The following is a 22,245-nucleotide window of genomic DNA, read 5'->3' on the forward strand; positions in this document are numbered from 1 at the left end:
ACTTTAAGCAACCGTAAACTGAAATGATGAATACAGGTGCACCCACATTACTACAGCCTCGGGGTAACTGGGAGAGTGGGTAGAACAATCAAACTATTGAGATGACAAGACTGAATAGTTGCAGCACTGTGCTGTTAAACCTCCTGCGATGAGATAAATATCATTGTCAATGATCCAACTTCTACAAATATTGTTCAAAATATATCTGCACAGTTTAACAAAAGGCAGAGGGCATGTCCAAGCAACAGAGCTGTAGACCACAAGAGACTTGTTTGACGTTAATCCGCCTGACGCACATTTAGCTGGAAAAAGTGCCGAAAGGGGAAAATAATTCCCAAGTTCCCATGAGTGATGAAGACTCATGTTATTTTTTTTTAGCATTATATTTCATAATGTATTTTGTGTGCTGATGAGAGATCTGGGATGAGCTATATTTTGCTTAGAGGTGTGTGTGCAGTGCAACCGTTCCACCGTTCCACTGATGATGATTGACATGTTCTTTACAAGGAATGTTTCAACTAGGGCTGTAGCTATCGATTATTTTAGTAATCGAGTATTCTACTGGCGACCTACAGTACATTTCTTCTTCTTTATAGAATGTATCATATCGTGGAGTTTGTCAATTCAAAGGAGGTTGAAGTTATCCACTCTAATTGGCTGAAAGGAGGTGAACGTTTCTGGCCCCCTTTTGTATCTCTTGCAAAGCTCAGAGTCTGTGTGATGTATTCACATGGTATAGTACATTCTACATGCCATTCAGCAGTTGGAGCAGGCCAAGGGAAGCACACGACAGCTCATCCTCCAGAGCTATACCAACGCACTCTAATTCTTCTTACTAAGGAAAGTTATGCTTCTTACCTTAACCATTTTTTTGCCGTGAAAGCGATCAGAAACAGTGTCGATCGCTGATACAACTGTCTCCCCCGCATTCAGCTGACGCGTGAGCGTTTTCCACCTCGCACTCAACGCAAAATTTGGGCTACTCGTTTACCCGGAGTGGTTTAGCTTCGCACTCAAACTTGCTTGAAAAGGAAAGTTGTTTGGCAAATTGTTGCTATCAGTGTTTGCACAATGGCATTGTAGACTCCACAACGACCACGTTGGTTCGTTTGTTTACTCCACGTTTTTTGTCTTCCGCAGCACAAACTCAATCAGCTGTTTCCCGTTTCCGTGGATTACCCTGGGCACATCGCTACAGACCAAAAATGCATGCCATATACCTCCTGCTTCACACTGTTCTCCTACTAATGACTGTTAATATTACTACATTTTATATTGTTTCATTTGACCAAGTCCCTGGCCTGATGACATAAATGGCTTCCATCCTGAACTCTCCTATATTGCATTTATGCATTTTTCGTGCACTGCATTCTACCAGCCAGTCATTAAATATAATTTATTTCCTTGTAATATATATTTTTGTGTTCCTAGTAAAACTGTCATGGAAAGCTTTGATGTTTTAATATAAACTGGTCAACCTCATAATCATGATTCTCGCAGTTCCAAAGCTGTCAGATTAAAATATCGTCTTTTAATAATTCTACTTCTTTTGATGTCAGGTAACATTAAAGGGTTAGTTCACCCAAAAATGAAAATTCTATCAGTAATTACTCACCCTCATGTTGTTCCAACCCCATAAGACCTTCGTTCATCTTCGGAACACAAATTAAGATATTTTTGATTAAATCTGAGAGCTGTCTCACTCCTCCATAGGCTTCTAAGACACTATAACTTGCTGGCCCAGAAAATGCATTAAAGACATCGTTAATATAGTCCAAGTGACTACAGTGGCTCAATCTTAAGTTTATAAAGCGACAAGAATACTTTTTGTGCGCAAAACCCCCCAAAAATAACGACTTTATTCCACTATTTATTTCGTTCTCTCTGAGCCTCGAGTTTTTTCACGTAGTGTTTTAGCGCAGCGCGTCTGTGTTGCACGTCACACGTAGGCTCACTATTGGCCGACGCTGGTCGTGTGTCATGCGTGTGACGTGCAACACAGAAGCGCTACGCAGTTACACTACGTGAAAAAACTCGAGGCCCAGAGAGAAGGAAATAAATGGTGGAATAAAGTCGTTTTTTTTTTTTTTTTGCAAAATTCTTGTCAGTATTCTCGTCGCTTTATAAACTTAAGATTGAGCCACTGTAGTCACTTGGACTATATTAACGATGTCTTTAATGCATTTTCTGGGCCAGCAAGTTATAGTGTCTTAGAAGCCTATGGAGGAGTGAGAAAGCTCTCAGATTTGGTCTTGGAAATGGTCTTGGCTTCCTCCACATGAATGTTAGAAGTCTTGTGCCAAAAATGGACCTAGTCAGGGTTTGGGTGTCTACTTCAGACCCTGATGTTTTGGTTTTGTCTGAGACTTGGTTGAAGAAATCTGTTTCTGATTCTTCTATCCATATTATTGGTTATAATTTATTTCGTAGTGATCGTCAAAGTAAGGGCGGTGGTGTTGCCATTTACATTAAAACCAGGTTTAATTGCAGAGTAACTAAATCTATCTCCCGTCCTAAAATATTTGAGTTTTTGTCTATTGATATTTCTTTCTCTTCCACATCACTCCCCAGCATGCAATAGCCGTCTCGTCACTGTCTAGGTCAGCTATAGACCCGATATAGTCCAGCTGTAACAGTACAGTACTTCAGTACTACTAAGTGTGAGTAACACACTTCTAGACTAAATAACCTTGAATATGATTACATGTGTTTTTTGCCAAAATAACTTGCGAGATGTTTGATAGTCCATCATGTAAGCAAAGTAAACAGTGATTACAAGGTGTTTGATTTAATTTCTTCACTCATTCATTTCTTTGTTTTCTAACTGATGACTAGTCTATTCTTGGGCGATGGTTTAGACGTCTATTACACCTTCACTGACAGCCCCAATCTTCCCTTGTTTAGCCTAGACGTCTGGGCTGTGTTTGGACGGCTATGACATTTTACATTTACATTTAGTCATTTAGCAAACGCTTTTGTCCAAAGCGACTTACAAATTGGGACTAAATTAAGCAAGTCATCGTGAAGAGGCAAAAAACAACGCAATAAGTGCTCAAAATACGAAGTTCAGGCATTATTCAGAGTAGCATAAGCCAGAAAAGCGAGAATTTACAGAAAAAAAAAAAAAAAAAAAAAAAATATATATATTTTTTTTTTTTATGAGGTGCCTTTTAAGCGCATAATTGCTTGCTGGGTCCTTACTGTCATTGCCTGCTACAAGCCTCCTTCTGCTGCTAAGGAGGCCTTAAATTCTCTGGCTGATGTATTAGTCGAATTACGGGATCGGGAAATTGTGCTTATGGGAGATCTGAACTGGGACTGGCTCTCTGCTAATTCCGACTGCCTGGAAAATATCTGAAATGAGCTAAATCTTACTCAGCTTGTTTCTTCCCCTACCCGTCCTAATAGAAAATTTCCAGATAAGTCAACCCTAATAGATCTAATACTCACCAACACTCCACAGACATATAAAGGAATAGGGGTATTCTCTAACGACATCAGTGACCATTGCACGTAGCATGTGTTAGGGACACCAAGCTCCCTAAATCCAAGCCTCGCATCCTCATTAAAACATTTTTTTAAAAGGTTTGTAGAACAAGCCTTTTTACATGAATTAAACATGTGATTTCTCTAGAATTAGTATTATACCGGATATCAATGTGGCATGGAACTACTTTCACTCACTTTTTCTTTCGATAACTGATAAACATGCCCCCCTAACATGCTATAGAATTAAAGGGCGTGATAACCCCTAGTTTTCCAATGAACCGTCTTCTCTGATCCATGAGAGAAATGCAGCCTGGGTCTTAGCAAAGACCACAAACCTCCAATCTGACTGGACTAACTTTAGGTATCTTAGGAACAAGTGCACTTACCTTATAAGAAAGTGCAAATCTGACTTCTACCTCAAATCAATGTCCTCAAACCTAAATAACCCATCTAAATTTTAGAAGACGATAAAATTGAACTTCCTCTCAGTGACTCTGCTCTCCCTAAGCATATAGTTAAAGACACCCAACAGATATCAAACAAGAATGATATTGTTAATGCTTTCAATGACAATTTCATTAAGGCAGGGGACATATTTGAACAATCATATCCTGAAGAAGTCTCACACAGACATTTCTCCTCACCCCTCCAACACAATTCACCTGCTTCTCTTGTCAGTGTGGGATTCGACTTTAAACTCATTCCCTCATCTGCAGTGCTTAAAGGGATACTTCACCTCTGGAAAGATGAATGTGTGTTTAAAATAGGTAATTTATGTAGAAGAAATGTGAAATTATTTTTGAATTTGGAGCTTTCTAGACTGAGAAAAGCCAGAAAATGTATTTTTGGCTTATGTGGATGAAAGACAACAACTCCCAGAATGCACTTGCTTAGCTGCCCTAGGCAGCCACTCCCAAGCCACGCCTACCGGTTAGAGAGCAGTTGAAAACAACAAGGCTAGGCTACTAGTGAGACTCCCTGACGAGTTTGCCCGGGATTTCGAGATCGCCCAAAATGTCCATGATTCGGCTTTTGCGTTCTACAGTCGCCATTCATCATGTTTACTGTGGCGAGCAGGACGAGGCTGACGGCCGCGGGAGAACGGCGCGAGGCCGGTGTCGTGATTACCGAGACGCACAGGTCTCGTATCTCTCACGGAGGAGCGGGAATTTTCTTAGCAATGTTAAAACGCACATCCACCAATCACTTGTTTAGCGTTCATGTAAACACTACATTCAGATTCACCAATCAGAATGAATTCAGTTAGATTGAAACAAAAGGTGTGCATGTAAACAATGAATGGCGACTGCAGAAAGCAAAAGCCGAATCCCGGACATTTTGGACAATCTCGACGGCCGGACATGTCCGGGAAAAAGAGGGTGGTAACCCCTACTACTCAGCTTTCTCCACAGAACAAGAGCCTGCTAGCTTAGCTTCCAAAGAAAGATGGCTGACACTGTGTACATTCTGTGAGTGAGATCCCACCCTCTATGGGTGGCTGCATTACCATGGTGCATTACGGTTCATTACTAATGCCAAGTCACGCACTCATCACTGTCGTCTTTATGAGGTGACTGGTTTTAGCTCTTTAGGTCTGCGTAGATGGTTCCACTGGAATATTTTTATTTACATAGCTATTAACGGTAATTTACCCAGCTATCTTACTAGTCTGTTGACCTGGAATCATTCCATTTACAATCTCCGCTCCGTTAACATTCTGGCTCTAAATATCCCACGTATAACAACTGAATTTGGTAAGACTGCTTTTAGTTATGCTGCTCCTTGGTGTTGGAATTTGCTCCAAAAAGTTTTGAAGCTTTCTGTTTTTATCTCACTTGAACATTTTAAACAAATACTTAAATGTTCCAAATTTGAACAATGCACATATTTTCAATGACCCCTTTATGTCATTCCTAAATTGTTTTACATGTACTGTAAATCTGTTTTGTTTGTTTTGTCTGTTTCTGTGATTTTGTGTAACTTGTGTAATTGTTGCCCCAGGGCTCTCTTGTAAAAGAGATTTGAATATCTCAATGGGACATCACCTTGTAAAATAAAGGACAAATAGAAATAAAAAAATAAAATAGTAATGCTTCATTCTCAAATTCCACAATTCCACACTTATTGAATTGAAACCTTACTGCACAAGTAACATAATAAGGAGCCCTTCCATTTAGACCTAATCTGCATTTGTGTTGACAGACGTGTATGATATTGCCTGTGCAAAGCTGCTAGAGGCAACAATTACCTCTGATCTAAATACTGAAGATGAGGATAACAGGCCAGAGTACATGAAGAGAAAGAACAGGTAGGAGTGGCACATAATTTCCTTCAAAGCATTTGAATGGCCGCGTCAAAAGTTATAATACACCTGGGCAAACATTTAGGCCGCAAGCTAGAGGGCCTTACAATGCACCTCCAACCTCCTGACAAAACCAACTTTTAATTTTTTTTATTAAATATGATTTATTATTCACTGCAATGACAAACTGACATCCCAGTGTAATCAATGTTAGAGGCTGTAAAAGAATAGTAAGCAGCAGTGAAGAGGAGGAGGAAGAGGAGCAAGGGAGGACTGCTGCACCTCGTGCCCCAACCAAAAATAAATCTTACACTCCCCACTTGCACCAGCCCCCTGCATCCCATATCTTGCTGGTAGGCCTGTTGCAGTTGTTACAGTGGTTTCCATTAATCTTTTATTAAGCATCTGAGTGAAACTAACATAACGGCCAATTGCACCTTTGTGGCAGCTCTAGGTGAAGGGAGTCAGACAGCTGGTCAAGGTTTTTGGTCCCCAGGCCATATTTCAGAGACAACAGTTGATCCCCCTTCTGATGCAAACAGCTCGGCAGCAGGTCCGTGGGCTTCTCCCCTTTCAGCGAACATCACAGCGGCTAGTCCACCACCGTGGTCTCCAGTCTCCACTACCAACAGCCGGAGGGCTACACCTCCTACTGACACCCCAACCCATGCAGCAGCTGGCAGAAGTCAGTCATCAGGCCAAACTGGATATCAAGTAAGAAGGGCAAGAAAGCTATTCTATAGCTCATGGAAACAAAAATTAACTTTGGTATGTGTGATGAGATTAAAACATCTTTTTTTTTTTTTTTTTTAAACACCCCACAAGTACATGACACATAAAACAGGTCTTCTCGGGAGGCTGTGCCTACAGGTAGGAATTCTACAAAGTGATCTCTCTCGGTTTACTCTGACATATCTACGTACAATTTTTTGCTACTAATCTGCTATGCCTGCTTTTTCTTGTGTCTTACAGCAATTGCTAAGGAGATCCTCATCCAGCTTGATTCTATCAGAGAGCAGCAGTTGCTCATCCTGGTGCAGCTCCAAAAAATCTCCAGCAGTTCCAGACTTCACGCCAGACCCAACACATTTTGGGCTCCCACTTTCAACTATCGAGGAGCTACAATGTTTGGAGGATACATTAAAGAATCCAGAGGAGAAGAAGAATTTGGTGAGTTAAATTATGCATTAATCAGATCATTCCTAAAAGTCAGTCCCCACTCTCACTCATGCTATATTCCTTAAATAACTAACGAGGTACATGTCTTTTGTTTCAGACTGTTCTCCTTGGAATGGTCGGAGGCATGACTCTTAAAGACACTGTGGGGCAGGTCCTGAAAAGAGCAATGAACACTTCGCTGGCAAGACTCATTAATTGGAGTGGGGCCGGGGAGAAATGACGAGGAAGATGCAAGGCAAGATGAATGTAGAGCTGCTGGTCTCGTTGGTGTCGGAATAAAGAACTATATGACAAACGCGACAGCGACTACAAAAATCTTGTTAAAAGAGAACTGTTATGGAGTGGTATTGCAGAGTATAGACTGTTATGGAGTGGTATTGTATTTCTGTTTTACATTAAGCGCCATCTAATGTCAGGGAATGAATTTGCATGTTCACTTGGCTCATCGTCAGCAAAAAACGCTTGGGTGTGAACACAAAAAACGCGTTGAAAAACGCTGGCGAATAACGCGCGCCGATATTCGTCCCGGTGTGTACGGGCCTTTAGACAGTCAATAGTAGAGTGAAATGTTAGTGCTGATGCCATTTTTCTGTAAGAGAACACCATATTCCTTAAAGGGTTAGTTCACCCCAAAATTTTGATTGTCATTAATCACTCACGCTCATGTTGTTCCACACCCCACAAGACTTCCATTCGTCTTCAGAACAAAAATTAAGATCTTTTTGAGGAAATCTGAGAGATTTCTGTCCCTCCATTGACATCTTACGCAACTACCAATTTCAAGATTCAGAAAGGTATAGACATAAATGTAATCCATGTGACTCCAGTGGTTTAACCTCAAATTTATGAAGTAATTTCTACCTTTCTAGAGCTTGAAAGTGGTAGTTGCGTAAGCTGTCAACAGAGGAAGAGAAAGCTCTCAGATTTCATTAAAAAGATCTTCATTTTTGTTCTGAAGATGAACTAAAGTCTTGCAGGTTTGGAACATCAGGAGGGTGAGTAATTAATGACATTATTTTCATTTTGGAGTGAACAACTTGCGTGAAAAACTTTCCTTCTTCGGTATGTTCAGTTAAAGGTCCATTAAGAGATTTGACAAAAGCTTAAACTTTACATGGGTTTTCAGTTGTTCATACAGGAACTTCAGCAGTCTTGGAGGAATGTGTAGACGTTTGGTTTCCTTCATATCAGCCTTTTCGACCTTCGTTCAGGATTTCTGCACAGGAAAGCAGTAGCACCTCAATGCAGTACACGAGATCCGGGGGGCGGAGTTGGATCCAGATATAAGGGGTGGAGATTGGTAGGTTTAGGGGTGGGTTTAGGGATTAAGGGGTGGAGATGGGTAGGTTTAGGTATATGTAAGGTGGGAGGAGTTGGATCTAGATCCGACTCCTCCCCGTGGATTTCATGTTCTGCAGTGAGGACCATCTCCAGGAAAGTTGGATATGAAAAAAAAAAAATGTTTTTAGCTACACAAGAAATTAAATAAAGGAAATTGAACTACAAAGTATCATACAGACCAGGATGAGGTTGAAAAACAATCGTACAGTATTTTACGTTCATTAAATGATCAACTGCCATCCCTAATTCTTTCAGATTCAAACACTGTATAAAATGCTAAGACTTCTGTTTCCAGTGGACTCCAATTGCATGTCATGTTAGCTTGTCTGCTCAACTATACCTTATAATCAAGGCTTGAAATTAACACCCGACCACACGCCAAATGCGGGTGAATTCTGCAATTGGCGTGTAACACTGTCAATCTACCTGCCACATTGGCAGGTAGCCAATGAGAATCGACCCTTCGCGGGAAGTTTGATTGACAGGCGATCTGGCCAATCATAATCCGCCTTTTTTGTCCGACAAAGCAGTCAGGAGAGTTCAACGTTGGAGGATTCGAACTTGAAAAGTAGTGTACTGAGTAGACCTACTGACATCTTTCCGCAGTTAAAACTACATTCCTTCATGTGTTCATTCATGTTTATTTGATGCTATAAATTAACTAGAAGGAAGTCTTCCGAAGAGATGATCGGTTCACGAGCAGCTTTAACTGAGGCACCACAGCGATCTGTCAAGACATATTACAGAGCCACAAAACGGTATTGTCTAAATTTCTTTTAAAATGACCAAATTTTAACGTTGAGACTTTGTTTAATATCAAAAGTAACCTCTGTCTTGTCTGTCAGCGTGTTGTCAGTGTCCGCTCTGCTGCGCGATGTGTTTTTCACTGTGTACGAGATTATGGTTTGGCCAGAGTTTGGCGTGAGCGCGGTGTAGCTTGTCGGACATAGCAACAGTAACTAAAGGGGCCGGGTCTTTGTGAAGGTTTTTTTTTTGTTTTGTTTTTTTTTGTTGCAAAGTTGTTGTTCTTTGACATTTAAACGAAGTCAGCTATTTCGTTGGATTTTAGCTAAAAAATGTGGCGGCAGGCACATTACTGGAGTAAAGAAAGCATCTGTGAAAGCAGCGCAGTTTGAGTGTTTCGGAACGTATAACGTTATGTGATCGGAGAGAAAGATGAGGCCCTTCTCTGACTACGTTTGAATGTGTGAGTTAAGTATTAAACTGTTGGTGAGATGAGATGAGATGAGATGAGATGAGATGAGATGAGATGATGCAACGCTGACATAGGCTACATTACAATGACAGTTGCACAGATGTTGGGAGTTGGGAACCGGTGAGAAAATGTCCGGTAGCCTACCCGGTAACTTTACCAGTAATAACAATATTAATTTAGTTCTGCTTAACGGTTCCTGAACGCTGTAACTAACAGCTGCCCAGCCATCAACACAGCCGCGTGTGATTTGTTTACGAGCTGGTCTATATCTAAGAGTTATTATTACTTGTATGGATCTCATCTCGTTAATAACTTGACAGCACTTAAATGTGTAGCAGCTATTCTTACAAGTTAAAGAACAAATGTTTGTGCAATTCTTTTTTTTCACCTTTTATGAGGCCAAAAAAAACTGGCTGGTAAAAAGTCACTGTGGCGGGTGGATTTTTAAAGCCACCCGCCACAGTGGCTGGTGGTCAAAAAAGTTAACTTCAGGCCCTGCTTATAATATATTTCATTAAACAGTAACACAACAACATGCTCTATAAAAAGTTCTCATTAAAAATGTGTTGCTTACCTTTATATGAACTGCCCTGACCAAAGATTCTACAGAAAAGGAAATAGAGCTCCTCATCACCAGGTGGCTGCAGTTAGTCTCTGATCCGGATGGTGGCCGAAGCCAGAGGGCGAACAGGCAGACAACGTAGACAAAACTCAAAAACGGCCAGAATTAAATGTTTCAAAGTTAAAAATGTTGATATTGGAAAATAGTATTTGAACTCCTTGATTTTACATTAATGCTGTGATATTATTTCAATATCTGTTATTAAAAAGTGTGTGTGTGTTCATTTATTCTATTTTTGTAGACTTGTAGTGTGGTCCAATAAAAAATTCATTAAACATGAAACCTGTCTTCCTAGTGCTGTTTTACTTTCAGTTTATCTTGCATAAATAACGGCTGCTAAGCAATTTTAGTATTAATCTGACATGAATGGAAATCAATAAAGTTTAAATAAGCCCAAACAAGGAACGGGATTGAGGCGAGCTTTACGTCCTCTCACTCGGGGTTAATCGGGCCGCGTTAAAACCGAGCGGCCGAGAGTCTTACGGCGACGCCTCCCCACATTGGTACGTTGATGGGCGTTTACCGCTATTGACGTGGTTTTGACCGAGCGAGAAATGTAGCGTATTAGAACAGAGGACCTGCGAGAGACTTCCCTCCGTCTCCATATGCTCTACTTCTATTGGATAGTTGCGTCGCGTTTAACGGAATTAATTTGCATAAAGATGGGCATCATGGGCCATCGGGCCGCGTTAAAACCAAGCGGCAACCTCCCTGTCTCTCTCTTGAAACCAACACGGAAGTGAATTAAACAGCAATTCATCAACTGGCCGCTTGGGGCTGGCTGCAAAAGTGAGTCAAATCTGCATCTCCCCCATGTTGAAATGCTCAACTTTACAGCAGAAAAAAACATGTTTACAGCCTGGAGCAAAATGTGGCTTTGGTCTATGCAGTAAATTTTGCCCTTCATGACAACTGTGAGGGGGGTGAATTTTTTTATAACTCATCCATTTAAATTATATTAAGCCTTAAATTTCTGCATAATTAAGGGTGTCCACTTTTGAGTGACAGGTGGATTCCCGCTGCTGTTGTCATTAGTCATCATTAGCCGTTTGTCTGATGTCTGTTAGCCGTCACGTTACCTCAGCTAATTGTCTGACTGTAAAAATAAATCAATTCGGGAGTGACGCGCTGCCAAGAAGGCTTCAAAAATGGTCTTCAGAAACCTACGGGTGACGTCACGGACACTAGTACGTCCATATTTTTTTACAGTCTATGGTTAAAACCGAGCGCTCGGCCGAGTGTCTTAGCCTTAATCGGGCCGCTTTCGGCGTGCACAATTTTTGCTTACTGGGAAGTCTCTCTGTGATGTATATAAGCTCAATTCTTACTGTCCCTCCGCAGAGAAACTGAGAGATGATGGGATGAGAGGAAGGAGAAACATAGGCCCTGTCCCAAATGGCACACTTCATGAGGACTTTCGGTCTCGTGGACTTAAATTGCGCGTGCTCGCGGAGTCTACGAATCCGTAGGCCATCCCATTCAGCATTTTAACGCTCTGAAGTGTGCTCAGCAGCGCCCCATTTGTACCCTTGAAGCGGTCTTCCACACATAGAAGCAGGCTCCACACACTTTAACTACCCAGGAATCCTTGCGAAAGGCCAATCAGACAACGGATGGGAGGAGATTTCGCTCACGGACAATTGTTGACATGGCTGAGTAGAAAATATTACGGTTTTTATGACCTAGATGTACATTTTACCAGTTGTTACCTACAGTTTATTCAAACATTATGGTCATCGAGCAGTGGTTGATGTCTCAAACATAATAATAGCACGTTGAATAATACGATTGCATTATGATTCATTAAATAAATAGAACCGAATGTCAGGGCTTTACTGAGTCATATATAAACACACTACAGTATGAATATTGAAACCTGTAAATTCATCGGAAACTCATGCACATTTTCATTATGTGTTAAAATTGTAATCTTAGTTCAAATGGAACATTATGTACAACTGTATAGACGGTTTCAACGGCAACAACATAAACAAACGTTACTGCGCATGCGTGCTTTTGTGGCCCAAACTTAACTTCCGGTAGAATCAATAACAACTGAGTTCATCTGTAGAAACAAGCAAATTACATTAGCTAGCAAGTCTAGCCAGTATTATTTGGGACTACCAATAGAAGAAAAGAGCCGTTACTTGGCCAAACTTAAATGTGACAACGTTACACTACCAGACCCGTTCAACAAAATTTTGAGGCAAACATGTTTTTCTACAGACCTGTCTGATTTACCGGAGGTCAGTCAGGTAAACATCTTTGAATACTTAGTCGTGAAGGAATGTGTGTACACAAGGTAGGCGTTCAAGAGCATATCGCAGCTTGGATGCCTATAACTATTTTCATTCCGGAAATGTAAAAAAAATTCTAACACACACGGAAATACCTATGTCGTTTACGGGGAAATCGAGGAGGGTCAGACGCTTTCAAAGAGCTACTCCGCCTGGATCATTGCGAAGAAGTCCGGAAAAATCCAGAGTGGGCATTGCACCTGCATGGCAGGGTAAGTATGGCGGGCTAGCTAACGTTACATTTTACAATAGCATTTAGATACACTTTTTCAATACTCGCATTTATGATTAAATGATAAAATGTCTATCTGAATCTATGCAGCAATGGAGAGGTGTGGGTACGATTTTGGTTGCTGCGGAGCAGTGTGTTCAGGATGGACTCCAGAGTGGCCCATCTGTCACTTCAAAACCAAGTGTTTGGTCACGGGTGACTAAAAAGGGGAACATTTTAACAATTATTATATTTAATAATTATATCCTAGTCTTTTCAAATATCAGTGTACAATTGGTGGTATTTTGTACAACACTACATATGCCAATTTTCCTTAATTATTTTTATTATCATGTATATTTATGTATAACGTACATTTCAAATATCCTTTCAGGCTGATCCACAACCAGTAGCTCAGTGTGACTTCTTGAAACCTGGCAAGAAGATCAAGCTACAAGCTCCCCTCTGCCTTCCCCCAGTAAATCCAGATGGGTCACCAAAAAAGCTTTTTAAAGCCCTGAAAGTAAGTTATAGTTCATATATCTCTAACAAATCAACTAGTCTAATGTAAAAGATTCAGTACTATATATATATATATATATATATATATATATATGGCAGTGTAGGTAAGGTCTTTTCACCATTTAATTTAGGAAGTTGTGCTAGGCTGTGCTCTCTTATCCATCATGTGTGACAGCAGTGAGACAGACACAGCCTCTGAGTCAGGTAGTCAGGATTTCATCAGCAGTCAGGGAGAGCAGGATGCTCAGGGAGAGGAACTCAACGTGTTCAGCAGCTTAGCTCAGCCCCACAGTGAGCATGGTAGTGCTCTGAGCTGTCCAAAGTGCACAACATTTTATGATGCCTTCATTAAACTGAACCCAGATCAAGTGGTGGAACTAGAGAGAAACACTAGAAAACAGAGCATAGAACCACTCTGGCATGATGCTCGCAAGCTACGCATAACAGCAAGCACAGCTAGCAAGATGCCTCAGCGTGAGACAACAGACCCGGCTAAGTTTCTCACTGAACACCTCTACCCAAAGTTCCAGGGGAGTGTGGCCACAAGGTATGGGAAGGAAAGCGAAGGACTTGCTAAGGAGCAGATTAGGGAGAGGGGCTGCATAGTGATGGACAAAGGGTTGGTGGTGTGTGCAGGAGACCCATGGCTGGCAGCAAGCCCTGATGGCATCATTGATGACAAGCTGCTAGAAGTAAAATGCCCTATCACACTCAGTGCTTGCACATCCCTTAATGATGCACTCACTGCCACAAACCAAGACATCAGAGTGGAGGGCGGGCAGTACATTGTGAACCCAAAAGGCCCCAGAGGTTACTACAGGCAGATACAGTTAGGAATGCACTGTCTCGGGCTGAAAACATCCTGTCTTGTTATTTGGACCCCAGTACAGCACCTGGAACTTGATGTGCCTTATGACAATGGTTTTGTCTCCACATATATGCAAAGGCTACGTAACTTTTACTTTAAACACATGCTGCCAAAAGTTGTGGATGCATTTGTAGAGGGAAGACTGCAGTTGAGTGACAGCTACATGAAAATTGAAAAACTGTTTGAGCACCAAGCTTTTTCACTTTTTACATCAAATACATAAATACATTAAAAACGGAAATCATAGTCTACAGTACTTTATTCATCAGTCAATAAATCAGTTAATCAATAGTTGTTGGTGTTCATTACTGAATATATCATTTCATTTTATAATTACAATCCATGTGAAACATTGTGATACAAGTGCAACACTACAAATATCATAATGCATGTGTTTGGTATTTAAATATATTTAATAATAATAAAAAGCAATCCCGTTGGTAAAAGTATCAAATTAAAGGGTTAGTTCACCCAAAAATGAAAATTCTGTCATTAATTTTTTCTCCCTCATTTCGTTCCAAACCTGTAAGACCTTCGTTCATCTTCAGAACACAAATGAAGATATTTTTGATGAAATCCGAGAGCTTTCTGTCCCTCCTTTGACAGCTTAAGTAAATAAAAATAGCTTAATTCGTGTTCCGAAGATGAACTAAGGTCTTGCAGGTTTGGAACGACATGAGGGTTTTTAGGTGAACTATCCCTTTAAGTTGTGGTTAAGTCCTGCTTTATTTTGGTACAAGTGGTTTCCCCAGATTTGAAACAAACATTATTTTATCTATTGTGCAAAGACTGTTATCATTTCTCCGTTTGACCATACTGACTGGCAGGGTGTTCCCCTGAATTTTTTGTTATAACCTTGTCACTAGCACGACCACCCGAGACTTTTGATAAAAATGTAATAGCTAATACCAACAAGGAACTTCACAGTATTATGTGATTTGTAGTGGGAGTATGTGACTGCCCGTGTTTGCAAACTAGTTGGCCTTTCAATGAACACTTCAGTACAGTCTATTATGCATCTAACTTGTTGGAAACCTGTAGTCTTGAAGAGGGTGGGGAGATTTCTTCTGGTATCTTTCCTGGATGGCCACCGGACAAGGCATTGTAACCTTTTAGCCATCACATCGAGCCATTCATGAAAGATGTTTGAGACAGTTCCACAACTCACTCTGAAGCGAAAAGCAAGGTCTTGATGAGTTAAGCCTAGACGAAGCTTCATCAGGACCACAAGAAACTGCTCGGGAAGGGTAAGTATGGTTGATGATGCGTTCCATATTGTTGTCAGGTAAGTGAGGAGGGTGAAAAACACAGAAGCAGATGGTAAACCAGTTTAAAAATGAGTGTGCTTGTCATCATTTAAAATAAAATCGGACGGACTGCCAAACATATGATCTTGTATTCGTTTTTCTTGAGATTCCAGTTTCTTCTCCAGTGAAGCCATTTTTCTTTTTAATTCAATGTTTTCATTTTGTAGCTGGTCAATGTCTGCCATTGACAGATCTGTACCCACAGCAGTGCATCCTTCTTCAGGGTCAGCATGGGTGACCCCTAAGGAAGGTGAATCAATAGACTCAACCACAGATGGTTTCCTCTGTTTCCTCTGGTATCGCTCCAACTTCTGTGAACCATCAATGATGTTTTTATGAGCGAAAATTGATGGAACATAATCTGGATTGCATGGGTCCACTGATGGCGCACCTAAAATAAAGACAGAAACAGTTTGTGTTGACAGTATTGCACCTTGCTAAGCATCATACATACATGCTTTGCATAATCCATAACTTTTCTGGTTTCATGTGCATTTCTATGATATTGATTAAAACTTATTGATTAAAAAAATTATTAGTAGCCTACTAGTACAATGAAATTAGGTCAAAGTCAAATTTATTTCACAATGCACATTGTTTTAAAGCAGCTTTACAGATAAAATATATCAGTGATAATGTAGTAAATTCGTCAGTGAAAATGTAGTAAAAGTCCATATTTAGTAGAGGAGCATATTTGTACAAGAGCTATGCATTATTGTATTTGTTATGTCCACAGGGAACAAGCCAAAGGCGACTGTTAGTTAAATAATGTAGGTTATTTGTATAGCATTGATGGAAAAACATTGTGGCTCTTATGTTTGATAGATATCAGGTATCATAACGCTAGTTTAAATCATAGCTACAGCGTATCAACTACAACATTGAGCTAATGTTACTGTGTAAAATTAATGTATACAATGTTAGCTACATGTGTAGTAATCAATTAAGTTAATACATAACTATTGCAGGCTTGTTACTGGTCAGCTAGCTATTATCTGTTGCTTATCATGAGTTTGTTACCTGTAACGAAGTGAGTGCTACAGATCCTTGAACTCTTGCCTGGCTGCCAAGCCTCTCTTCGCACAGCGGTGATCCATGCTCGCCGTCTCCCTTCGTTTTTAGGAAACCGAAACATATGTATTTTCGATAAGGTATTTGTTCCAGAGGTCAGGTTGCATCCCACAGCACAACAACCTGAGCCCAACTTCAGTCTACTCATCACCTTAATTTTAACTGCGTTTGTAGTCGGCGCCATATTACCGATAAACAAACACAGACCGGAAGTTAACTTCGGGCCAGCGCGTAACCCTGGCAACGCGCGTGCGTCCGATGAAACCGTCTATAGATCATTTAAATAAGCATGATGTATCTATTGTCTAATGCCCAGGTGGCATGCATAATATCAAAATATAGAACTGTAAAATTAGGCTGTGTAGTTGACATGGAGATAAGACGTCGGAGCGCAAAAACGCGATTTCTCCTGTCCAACAACAACCAGACCGTTATTTCCGGCATGACGATCGCGTCTGTCCCAAAAATACTTCTCAATGCGCCCTCGTGGACTCGCGCCAAGGGCCCTATAGGTCTGCACTACATGACATCACTTAAGTGTGGACTCTGAGGAAGTCCACAAGTCCAGAGTGTGCCATTTGGGACAGGGCCATAGAGGCAGGGTTCGAAATGAGGCTATTGTTGGGGGAAATTGTAGATATATTGGTCAACACTTATTATTCACAGATGTCTTCATTCAAATTAATTTAATATAGCCAAATGTTTTACCATAATAATAGTAATTAAAACAATATTTTGCACTATAGAATACAGTTAAAAAGGCCAGCTCACAGCAGCTCAGCCCAGCCCAGCCAAATACAGCTCAGCTCAGGGCAGTCAAGCACAGCCCAGCCAAGTATAGCCCAGCTCAGCGCAGCCAAGTACAGCCCAGCTCAGCGCAGCCAAGCACAGCCCAGCCAAGTATAGCCCAGCTCAGCGCAGCCAAGTACAGCCCAGCTCAGCGCAGCCAAATACAGCTCAGCTCAGGGCAGTCAAGTAATCCCCAGCCCAGCCAAGTACAGCCAAGCACAGCCCAGCCAAGTACAGCCCAGCTCAGCGCAGCCAAGCACAGCCCAGCCAAGTATAGCCCAGCTCAGCGCAGCCAAGTACAGCCCAGCTCAGCGCAGCCAAGCACAGCCCAGCTCAGCCCAGCTCAGCGCAGCTCAGCGCAGCCAAGCACAGCTCAGCTCAGCGCAGCCAAGCACAGCCCAGCTCAGCGCAGCCAAGCACAGCCCAGCTCAGCCCAGCTCAGCGCAGCTCAGCGCAGCCAAGCACAGCTCAGCTCAGCGCAGCCAAGTACAGCCCAGCTCAGCGCAGCCAAGCACAGCCCAGCTCAGCCCAGCTCAGCTCAGCGCAGCTCAGCGCAGCTCAGCGCAGCTCAGCGCAGCCAAGCACAGCTCAGCGCAGCCAAGCACAGCCCAGCCAAGTACAGCCCAGCTCAGCGCAGCCAAGTACAGCCCAGCTCAGCGCAGCCAAGTACAGCCCAGCTCAGCGCAGCCAAGCACAGCCCAGCTCAGCGCAGCCAACCACAGCCCAGCCAAGTACAGCCCAGCACAGCCCAGCCAAGTACAGCCCAGCTCAGCGCAGCCAAGCCAAGTACAGCTCAGCGCAGCCAACCACAGCCCAGCCAAGTACAGCCCAGCTCAGCGCAGCCAAGCACAGCCCAGCCAAGTACAGCCCAGCTCAGCGCAGTGCAGCCAAGCACAGCCAAGCCCAGCTATAAGGTGCTGTAACTTTGTTGCTCCAGAGTTAGATTATAGGTTCAGGTTCAGGTTTATTGATATAGCCCATTTCATACACAGAACGGTAACCCAATGTGCTTTACATCATCATAACAATAAAGATATAATTAAAACAAGTTAAAATAAAATACAAGTTCAGTCAGTCGGTAGTCTAGATTTAAAAATAGAGATAGAAGGAGAGGTCTTAATATCCATTGGAAGAAGATTCCAAAGACGAGCCGCATAACAGCTAAAAGCTGCCTCTCCTTGCTTAGTACGAGCACTGGATTGTACCAGTTGAAGTTTTCCTGCTGATCTAAGTGATCTTATAGGGCTATAAGTTTCAAACATTTCTGTTATATAGAGAGGTCCTTGGCCGTTTATTGATTTAAAAAGAAGAAAAGGGACTTTAAAATCAATTCTATAAATCACTGGTAACCAGTGTAGAGATTTTAAAATAGGAGTAATATGTTCTCATCTTTTGGTTCTGGTCAATAGCCTTGCTGCTGCATTTTGAATTATTTGAAGAGGTTTTATTGTTTTTTTAGGAAGCCCAGTGAAGAGACCATTGCAGTAATCAACCCTGCTGGTAATAAAAGCATGAATAAGCTTTTCTAAATCCACTGTTAGTATGAAGTTTTTAACCTTTGCGATGTTTTTTAAATGAAAAAAACCCGATTTTGTGACTGCCTTCATGTGGCTTTTGAAGCTTAGGTCGCTATCAATAATTACCCCTAGGTTCTTAACGGTTTCTGCTACCTCAAAACATTTTGATTCCAGTAGTGTGGCAGTCTTTAATCTCTGATCTTTTCTCCCGAAGATGATTACTTCAGTTTTATCTGTGTTTAATTTAAGAAGGTTTTTAGACATCCAGTCTTGAACTTGATTGAGACAATGATAAAGAGATTCAAGAGGAGCGAATTCGTTGGGCGACAAGGATAAGTATAACTGTGTATCATCTGCGTAACTATGGTAACTAATGGAATTGTTTTTCATAATTTGGCCAAGCGGAAGCATATATAAATTGAACAAAAGAGGGCCAAGGATTGAACCCTGAGGGACACCATATGTTAGGGGCAAAGGAGCGGAGGCATGTTGACCAATAGACACATAAAAACTCCTGTGCTCTAAATAAGACTTTAGCCAGTAGATGACTGAGCCAGAAAGACCCACACAGCATTCAAGTCTTTCTATTAGTATGCTGTGGTCCACGGTGTCAAAAGCCGCACTGAGGTCCAACAACATAAGAACAGTGGTTTGTCCAGCATCATTATTTAGCCGGATGTCGTTGACTATTTTAACCAGGGCTGTTTCAGTACTGTGGTATTCTCTAAAACCTGACTGGTAAAGATCGAAACAGGAAGTTGAGGTCAGAAAAGCAGAGACTTGATTAAAAACTATTTTTTCCATTATTTTGCCGATGAAAGGTAAATTAGATATGGGTCTGTAGTTGTTAAGGACAGACCCATCCAAGTTGTTCTTTTTAAGTAAAGGCTTTACAATGGCTATTTTAAGGGACGTGGGAAATACGCCGCTCAGTAGAGAAGTATTAATTATTAAAAGCACGTCAGTTGCTATTAAATGAAGAACAGATTTGAAAAAGCTAGTAGGTAAAATGTCCAACTCAGATGTAGAGGAACTTAGACTTTGTACAATCTTTTCAAGGGTATCAAGGTCAACGGGGCTAAAATTTGAAAGAGTGTTGAACTCATCTCTCAGACTAGTTGGTGGTTCAAGGCAAGAAATGCTATGTGACGTATATGAGACATGATGTCTTATGTAAAAAAAGAGGCAAATTCATTGCATTTATCAACAGAGTAATTCAGTAGGCAGATGAGGGGAAGGATTAGTAAGCTTCTCAATAGTGGAAAATAGCACACGGGTATTATTTGCTTTGATGTTAATAATACTAGAAAAATGAGCTTGCCTTGCTCTACAAATTACAGAATTGTATTCGTGAAGTGTCCCTTTATGGATCAGATAATCTGAATTAAGTTTAGATTTGCGCCATTTCCTTTCTGTTCTCCTACATTCTTTCTTTTGCAATTTAACTGACGGGTCATTCATCCATGGAGTTTTCTGTTTGCTCGTGGATTTTTTCAATTTTAAAGGAGCAATGTCATCCATTATGTTTGTCATTCTTAAGTTAAAAACTTCCAACAAGTTATCAGCAGTCTTTTGGAATGGATTTTTTGACTCAGAGAGTGCTTGTTCAAAACGAACACAAGTTCCGTCATTTATAATTCTCTTTCTGATCATAATGGAATTGTTCTGATGATAGAGGGACAAGCAGACTTTAATAAAAATGCAACTGTGATCAGAAAAGGCCAAATCCACAACAGATGTAGAGACAAGATCAAGATCAAGTGTATGCCCCTGAGAGTGAGTGGGGCCCTGTATATGTTGTGTCAGATTGAAGGTATCAATCAAGGCCAGAAAGTCTCTAGCATGAGGATTTTCAGGGTTATCTACATGGATGTTGAAATCACCTGATTTAACAATGCTATCAAAATAGACACAGATTTCAGAGAGCAATTCACAGAAATCTTCAAGGAAGACTGTGACTGATAAAGTAGGAGGTCTATATACAGTTAGCAGCAAAATGTTTGGGCAGCCTTTGAGAATAGCACAAAGATATTCAAAAGAAGCATAGTCACCATAAGATAACTGTTGAAACTGAAAAGAAGCTTTAAAAATTTTAGCTATTCCTCCCCCACGTCTATTTTCACGATTAACACTTATAAAATTATAATCAGACGGAGAAGATTCAATTAGGGTAGTATTATGTATTATTATATAGCCACTTCTCCACTCACCACTACAATACTGGGCCTAGCCCAAACCATGAAAAACATCCAAAGACCATTATCCCACCTTCAACATTGGTCCATATTATTTTGCCTACAGTATATAGTGTAGCAAGGTAGTCTTCAGAATTTTGGGACCCCCCCAAGAGTCCTAAGTCATTTCGAACTCTGCAAAGAGGCATGATGGGGTGAGGGAGGAGAAACACGGAAACGCAGAGATCTGCTTGAATACAACATATTTCTCTCCTGACATATAAGAATAAAGATTTTTCTTAGCAAGATAACTGGTGTCCGGTCCCGTGAATCAAATAATAACGGGGGAAAAGGCTTAATTCCTACAGTGATGTCAAATGTTGGAAATTGTCTGAGATTTTAACAGAGGTATGAGTGTTGGATCATTGAAGACAACGATACAATCCAGTAGTTTTAATTATAGGAGAAAATTGGCAAAGGTTTAGCACTATTTTCAACTTCTGGGTTTAAAGTGTTCTTCAAGTCAACGTCACAGGATGTGAAATTTTCTTACAGTACATCGATGACTCATCAGTGTCTCATAATTACTCATCTCTTAATTATTATACACGGCAGCATGTGTGGTTTTCCTATGACAGATGCAAACTGTGAGATTGCACACATTAAGTGAGAGATGCATTGATGTATATCAACAAATTTTCCAAAACACACTTGAAAGGGATACATAAGTGTGTTAGGGGTTAACAGTTTAGGACCCATGGACCAGATGTTTGAAAGAAGGCCCGGAGTCAGAATTATAAAGAAATGAAGAAAAGTTTTACTGAAGATAGTTTGCAGTTTCATCAGCAGAAGTTCAGCTTCAAGAGTCACACAGGAGTTTGTAGGCCGCCCTGCTTACAGTTACAAGGATCACAGCAGTTATACCATTTCCAAGGTCTAAGCTATGTCATTGCTTACAGGTTGAACGATTCTCATTGGCTAAGAAATAGATAAACATAGTAATTTTCCACCCATATACAGATAGACTGAAGCATATCTCCATAGATTATGCATCTGACACTCGGACCCTGAAGTTAGGCACGTCATGACCTTCCAGATCGCAGATTTGGGTTGCTGGGTGCCAGCCTGTCCCGAACAACAACTCAATCAATCTCCAATAATGCCAGTGGTTCCTTAACCTGTAACCAAGAAGACTAACACACACACCGACGACACATAGCTTTTCCAAGGTTGGATTTGGCCAGGCTCTAACTATAAACAGGAGTCTCGTCTCAAAACATCAAGATAACAAGTTTTTTTTCTCAAGGATATAGGACACTTTAGTCTAAATGGAAAATATA

General features: G+C 41.1%; 2 protein-coding genes across 2 annotated transcripts in view; one reads left to right on the forward strand and one right to left on the reverse strand.

Moving 5' to 3' along the window:
- Window positions 1–22,245, forward strand: part of c18h3orf33 (c18h3orf33 homolog (H. sapiens)) — a 466,419-nt gene that overhangs the window by 76,853 nt on the left and 367,321 nt on the right. The gene's annotated exons all lie outside the window — the stretch shown is intronic.
- Window positions 13,691–22,245, reverse strand: part of lekr1 (Leucine-, glutamate- and lysine-rich protein 1) — a 142,715-nt gene continuing 134,160 nt past the window's right edge. The window contains exon 16 of the transcript XR_014209089.1: window positions 13,691–15,745. The gene's annotated coding sequence lies outside the window, so the exon portion shown is untranslated. The remainder of the gene's footprint in view (window positions 15,746–22,245) is intronic.

Source organism: Leuciscus leuciscus (genome assembly GCF_965113295.1).
Source record: "Leuciscus leuciscus genome assembly, chromosome: 10".
Classification (NCBI taxonomy): domain Eukaryota; kingdom Metazoa; phylum Chordata; class Actinopteri; order Cypriniformes; family Leuciscidae; genus Leuciscus; species Leuciscus leuciscus.